The sequence below is a fragment of the Heterodontus francisci genome, chromosome X (assembly GCF_036365525.1).
Source record: "Heterodontus francisci isolate sHetFra1 chromosome X, sHetFra1.hap1, whole genome shotgun sequence".
In the NCBI taxonomy this organism is placed as follows: Eukaryota; Metazoa; Chordata; class Chondrichthyes; order Heterodontiformes; family Heterodontidae; genus Heterodontus; species Heterodontus francisci.
Window position 1 is genome coordinate 21,297,678 of NC_090421.1, and position 7,033 is coordinate 21,304,710.

Genomic DNA, 7,033 nt, shown 5'->3' on the forward strand with positions numbered 1-7,033 from the left:
TCCCAAAATGAATCATTTCATGTTTCTCTGCATTAAATTGCATCTCCCATGTGTTTGCCCATTTCACCAGCCAGTCTGTGTCCTCCTGGAGTCTGTTACGATCCTTCTCACTGCTTACTATATTTCCCAGTTTTGTATGATCTGCAAACTTTGAAATTGTGCCCTCTATACCCTAATCCAGGGCATTTATATACATCAAAATGAGCAGTGTCCTGAGACTGACCCCCTGGGGAACCCCAATTTATACGTCCCTCCAGCCTGAAAAACAGCTATTCACCACTACTCTCTGCCTTCTGTCCTTTAGCCAATTTGGTATCCAGGCTGCCACGATCCCTTTAATCCCATAGGCTTTAATTTTGCTAACAAGTCTATTATGTGACACTTTATCAAACACCTTTTCAAAGTCTTTGCACAACATCAAGCACACTGCCCTAATCAACCCTCTCCGTTACTCCATCAAAGAATGCAATCAAATTAGTTATGCATGATTAACAAATCCCTGCTACTTCTCAATTACTAACCTATGTTTTTCAAAGTGACAACTAATTTCTCCCAGATCATTGTCTCTAATGTTTCCCCTGCACTCACGATAGGCTGACTGACCTGTAATTGCTGGTTTAATCCCTCCCTGAGTTTTGAACAGGGATGTAGCATTTGCAAAGGAAGATTGGAAGATTGTGACCAGAGTCTCTATTACCTCCACCATTACTTCCTTCAGTAATCTAGGCTGCATCCCATCTGGAAACTTTCTTCATTTAAGTGCTACCAACCTCTTAAGTACATCCTCTTTATCTATTTTAACCAATCCAATTTCTCGACTGCCTCCTCCATTACTGTGGTGAATTGGCAGCATGTTCTTGTTTTGTAAAGACAAATGCAAAGTACTCATTGAGGACCTCAGCCATGCCCTTTGTCTTATTTTTGGTCGCTAATTGGCCCCACCCTTTCTTGGACTATCCTTTTACAGTTGAAATGTTTATAAAATTGTGTTCCATCTACGTGAGCTTCTTATCTTTTCTCATACTCTCTCTTTACTTCTTTAGTTCCTTTCTTCGATCTCCTCTACACGATATTCTTCTTGATTCTCTACTGTATTAGCAATTTGACATTTATCATGAGCCTCCTTTTTCTGTTTCATTTTAATTTCTGTGTCTTTAGTCATCCAGGGAGCTCGAGATTTGGATGTCCTGAAAAGGGAGTATGGGGTTGTCCAGCGACAAAAGAGGAGATCATTATATGGATGCAGGGGGCCTGGCTGAGGTACGAAATGAATACTTTGCACCTGTCTTCACTAGAGAAGAGGATGCTGATAATGTAGCAGTGAAGGAGAAGGAAGTAGTAGATATTGGATTGGATAAAAAGGATGTACTTAAAAGGTTGGCAGCACTCAAAAGTAGGAAAATCAGGTGGGCCAGACAAGGCGCATCCTGAGTTACTGAGGGAGGTAAGGGCGGAAATTGCAGAGGCTTTGGCCATAGTCTTTCTCGACTTCTTGGATATGCGGGTGGTGCCAGAGGACTGCAAATGTTACAGGCTGGTTTAGAGAAGGGGAGGGGGGAATAAACCCGGCAACTACGAGCCAGTCAGCCGAATGATGGTGGTGGGGAAACCTTTAGAGAGAATAATCTGGGACAAAATTGGTTGGTACTTGGAAAAGTATGAATTAATGAATGAAAAGAGTGGGACTTGAGAGTCAGAGCGGAGAATTAAAAAGAGCAGGAGCTGAGAGTCAGTCGAATAGAAAGGCATTTCTGTCAGTGTCATTGTATGTCCTCCAAGGTGTGTTGCCTCCCTGGTGTTCGGGTAAAGGATATCACAGAGAGGGTGCTGTAATATTCTGCAGGGGGAAGGGAGTGAGCTAGCAGTTGTGGTCCATGTGGGTACCAATGACATAGAGAGGGCAAGTATTGAGGTCCTAAGGTAAGATTTGCAGGAGCTAGGGAGGAAGGTAGTAATCTCTGGATTACTCCCAGTACCACGCACTAGTGAGATTAGAAATAGGAAGATAGGGAGGATCAGTGCGTGGCTTGAGGCATGGTGCAGGAGGGAGGGCTTCAGATTCTTGGGATATTGGGACCAGTTCTGGGGCAGGAGGCATCTATTCAACAGGGGCGGGTTGCACCTGAACAGAACTGGGACAATGTCCTCACGGGGAGGTTCACTAGTGTGGTTAGAACATAGAACATAGAACAGTACAGCACAGCACAGGCCTTTCGGCCCACGATGTTGTGCCAAACCTTTAACCTACTCTAAGATCAAACTACCTACATACCCTTCATTCTACTATCATCCATGTACCTATCCAAGAGTCGCTTAAATGTCCCTAATGTATCTGCTTCTACTACCACCACTGGCAGTGCATTCCACGCACCCACCACTCTCTGTGTAAAGAACCTACCTCTGACATCTCCCCGAAACCTTCCTCAATCACCTTAAAATTATGCCCCCTGGTGATAGCCCTTTCCACCCTGGGAAAAAGTCTCTGGCTATCCACTCTATCTATGCCTCTCATCATCTTATACCCCTCTATCAAGTCACCTCGCATCCTTCTTCGCTCCAATGAGAAAAGCCCTAGCTCCCTCAATCTTTCTTCATAAGACATGCCCTCCAGTCCAGGCAGCATCCTGGTAAATCTCCTCTGCACCCTCTCTAAAGCTTCCACATCCTTCCTATAATGAGGCGACCAGAACGGAACACAATATTCCAAGTGTGGTCTAACCAGGGCTTTATAGAGCTGCAGCATAACCTCGCGGCTCTTAAACTCAATCCCCCTGTTAATGAAAGCCAACACACCATACGCCTTCTTAACAACCCTATCAACTTGGGTGGCAACTTTGACTGATCTATGGACATGGACCCCAAGATCCCTCTGTTCCTCCACACTGCCAAGAATCCTGTCTTTAAGCCTGTATTCTGCATTCAAATTCGACCTTCCAAAATGAATCACTTCCCACTTTTCCAGGTTGAACTCCATCTGCCACTTCTCAGCCCAGCTCTGCATCCTGTCAATGTCCCGTTGCAACCTACAACAGCCTTCCACACTATCCACAACTCCAGCAACCTTCGGGTCATCGGCAAACTTGCTAACCCAGCCTTCCACTTCCTCATCCAAGTCATTTATAAAAATCACAAAGAGCAGAGGTCCCAGAACAGATCCCTGCGGAACACCACTGGTCACCGAGCTCCAGGCTGAATACTTTCCATCTACTACCACCCTCTGTCTTCTATGGGCCAGCCAATTCTGTATCCAGGCAGCCAAATTTCCCTGTATCCCATGCCTCCTTACTTTCTGAATGAGCCTACCATGGGGAACCTTATCAAACGCCTTGCTAAAATCCATATACACCACATCCACTGCTCTTCCTTCATCAATGTGTTTTGTCACATCCTCAAAGAATTCAATAAGGCTTGTGAGGCATGACCTGCCCCTCACAAAGCCATGCTGACTGTCTCTAATCAAACTATGCTTTTCCAAATAATCATAAATCCTGTCTCTCAGAATCCTCTCCAATAATTTGCCCACTACCAATGTAAGACTGACTGGTCTATAATTCCCAGGGTTATCCCTATTCCCTTTCTTGAACAAGGGAATAACATTTGCCACCCTCCAATCATCTGGTATTACTCCAGTGGACAGTGAGGACACAAAGATCATCGCCAAAGGCACGGCAATCTCTTCCCTCACTTCCCGTAATAACCTTGGGTATATCCCGTCTGGCCCCGGGGACTTATCTATCCTCATGTCTTTCAAAATTTCCAGCACATCCTCCTTCTTAACATCAACCTGTTCGAGCATATCAGCCTGTTTCACGCTGTCCTCACAATTGACAAGGTCCCTCACACGAGTGAATACTGAAGCAAAGTATTCATTTAGGACCTCCCCTACCTCCTCCGACTCCAGGCACAAGTTCCCTCCACTATCCCTGATCGGCCCTACCCTCACTCTGGCCATCCTCTTGTTCCTCACATAAGTGTAGAACGCCTTGGGATTTTCCTTAATCCTACCCGCCAAGACTTTTTCATGTCCCCTTCTAGTTCTCCTAAGTCCATTCTTCAGTTCCTTCCTGGCTACCTTGTAACCCTCTAGAGCCCTGTCTGATCCTTGCTTTCTCAACCTTAAGTAAGCTTCCTTCTTCCTCTTGACTAGCTGTTCCACATCTCTTGTCATCCAAGGTTCCTTCACCCTACCATCCCTTCCTTGCCTTATCGGGACAAACTTTTCCAGCAGTCGCAGCAAGTGCTCCCTAAACAACCTCCACATTTCTGTCGAGAAATGTTGGGGAGGGTTTAAACGAAATTGGCAGTAGTATGGACATCAGCATATAGAAGTAGAAGAAAAGAGGAATAAGGTACATAAAGGAGGGAGAGTGTTGGATAGTACTGGAGAAGAGAGTAATTCCATAGTAGATAGGTAAGGACCACGAGGAATACAAAGCCAGGTTTACAATGCATTCATGTAAACACACAAAGTATGGTCGGTAAGGTTAGTGAGCGACAAGCACAAATAGCCGTTTGGGAATATGAAGTAGTGGCAATAATGGAAACGTGGCTTAAAAATGGTGAGGACTGGGTGCTTAATATACAAGGATATAAAGTGTTCAGAAAAGATAGGGAAGGGAAAACAGGAGGTGGGATGGCAGTACTGATTGGGGAAGACAGTGTAGTGTTGGAAAAGGAGGATGTCTTTGAGGAGGCAAAGACAGAATTCATTTGGTTAGAGTTGAGGAGCAAAAAGGGTATGATCACACTGCTGGGGGTATTCTATAGGCCTTCAAATAGTGAGAGAGAGAGAGGAGAAAATCTGCAGGGAAATCACAGAGATGTGAAGGAACTATAGAGTGGTGATACTGGGGGACTTTAATTACCCAAATATTGGGATAATGTTCGAGTAAAGGATAAGGAGGAGAAGATATTTCTGAAATGTGTTCAGGATAGCTTGCAGGGCTATGGGGATAGAGTGGGGGAGTGGGGATAACTCTACAGAGAGTCGGCATGGACTCGATGGACTGAATGGCCTCCTCCTGTGCTGTAATGATTCTTTGACTCAAAGGTCAGCACAAATTTGTTAAAGGAAAATCATGTCTAACTTACTGAGTTCTTTGATGAAGTAACGGAGAGGGTTGATGACGGTGGTGCGCCTGATGTTGCGTATACGGACTCTCAAAAGGCGTTTGACAAAGTGCCACATAATAGACCTGTCAGCAAAATTAAAGCCTGTGGGATTAAGGGGACATAGAAACATAGAAAATAGGAGCAGGAGTAGGCCATTCGGCCCTTCGAGCCTGCTCCGCCATTCATTATGATCATGGCTGATCATCCAACTCAGTACCTGTTCCCGCTTTCCCCCCATATTCTTTGATCCCTTTCGCCCCAAGAGCTATATCTAACTCCTTCTTGAAAACATACAATGTTTTGGCCTCAACTGCTTTCTGTGATAATGAATTCCACAGGTTCACCACTCTCTGGGTGAAGAAATTTCTCCTCATCTCAGTCCTGAAAGGTTTACCCCGTATCCTTAGACTATGACCCCTGGTTCTGGACTCCCCACCATCGGGAACATCCTTCCTGCATCTACCCTGTCAAGTCCTGTTAGAATTTTATAGGTTTCTATGAGATCCCTCCTCACTCTTCTGAACTCCAGCGAATATATTCCTTACCGGCTCAATCTCTCCTCATACGTCAGTCCCACCATCCCAGGAATCAGTCTGGTAAACCTTCACTGCACTCCCTGTATAGCAAGAACATACTTCCTCAGATAAGGAGACCAAAACTGCACACAATATTCCAGGTGTGGCCTCACCAAGGCCCTGTATAATTGCAGCAAGACATCCCTGCTCCTGTACTCGAATCCTCTCGCTATGAAGGCCAACAAACCATTTGCCTTTTTTACCGCCTGTTGCACCTGCATGCTTACCTTCAGCGACTGGTGTACGAGAACACCCAGATCTCACTGCATATTCCCCTCTCTCAGTTTATAGCCATTCAGATAATAATCTGCCTTCCTGTTTTTGCTAGCAAAGTGGATAACCTCACATTTATCCACATTATACTGCATCTGCCATGCATTAGCCCACTCACTCAACTTGTCCAAATCACCTGAAGCCTCTCTGCATCCTCCTCACAACTCACCCTCCCACCCAGTTTTGTGTCATCTGCAAATTTGGAGATATTACATTTAGTTCCCTCATCTAAATCATTAATATATATTATGAATAGCTGGGGTCCTAGCACCGATCCCTGCGGTACCTTACTAGTCACTGCCTGCCATTCGGAAAAAGACCCATTTATCCCTACTCTTTGTTTCCTGTCTGCCAACCAATTTTACACACTAATCTCTTATGTGGGACTTTGTTGAAAGAATTCTGAATGTCCAAATAAACCACATCCACTGGCTCCCCCTCATCAACTCTACTAGTTACATCCTCAAAGAATTCTAGTAGATTTGTCAAGCATGATTTCCCTTTCGTAAATCCATGCTGACTCTGCCCAATTCTACCACTGTTCTCCAAGTGCTCTGCTGTAAAATCTTTGATAATGGACTCTAGAATTTTCCCCACTACCAACGTCAGGCTGACTGGTCTATAATTCCCTGCTTTCTCTCTACCTCCCTTTTTAAATAGTGGGGTTACATTAGCTACCCTCCAATCTGTAGGAACTGTTCCAGAGTCTATAGAATTTTGGAAGATGACCACCAATGCATCCACTATTTCTAGGGCCACTTCCTTAAGTACTCTGGGATGTCGATTATCAGGCCCTGGGGATTTATCGGCCTTCAATCCCATCAATTTCCCCAACACCATTTCTCTACTAATACTGATTTCTTTCAGTTCTTCTCTCTCACTAAGCCCTGTGTTCCCCAACATTTCTGGTATGATATTTGTGTCCTCCTTTGTGAAGACAGAACCAAAGTATGCATTTAGTTGGTCAGCCATTTCTTTGTTCCCCATAATAAATTCCCCTGTTTCTGACTCTAAGGGACCTACATTTGTCTTCACCAATCTTTTTCTCTTCACATACCTATAGAAACATTTAC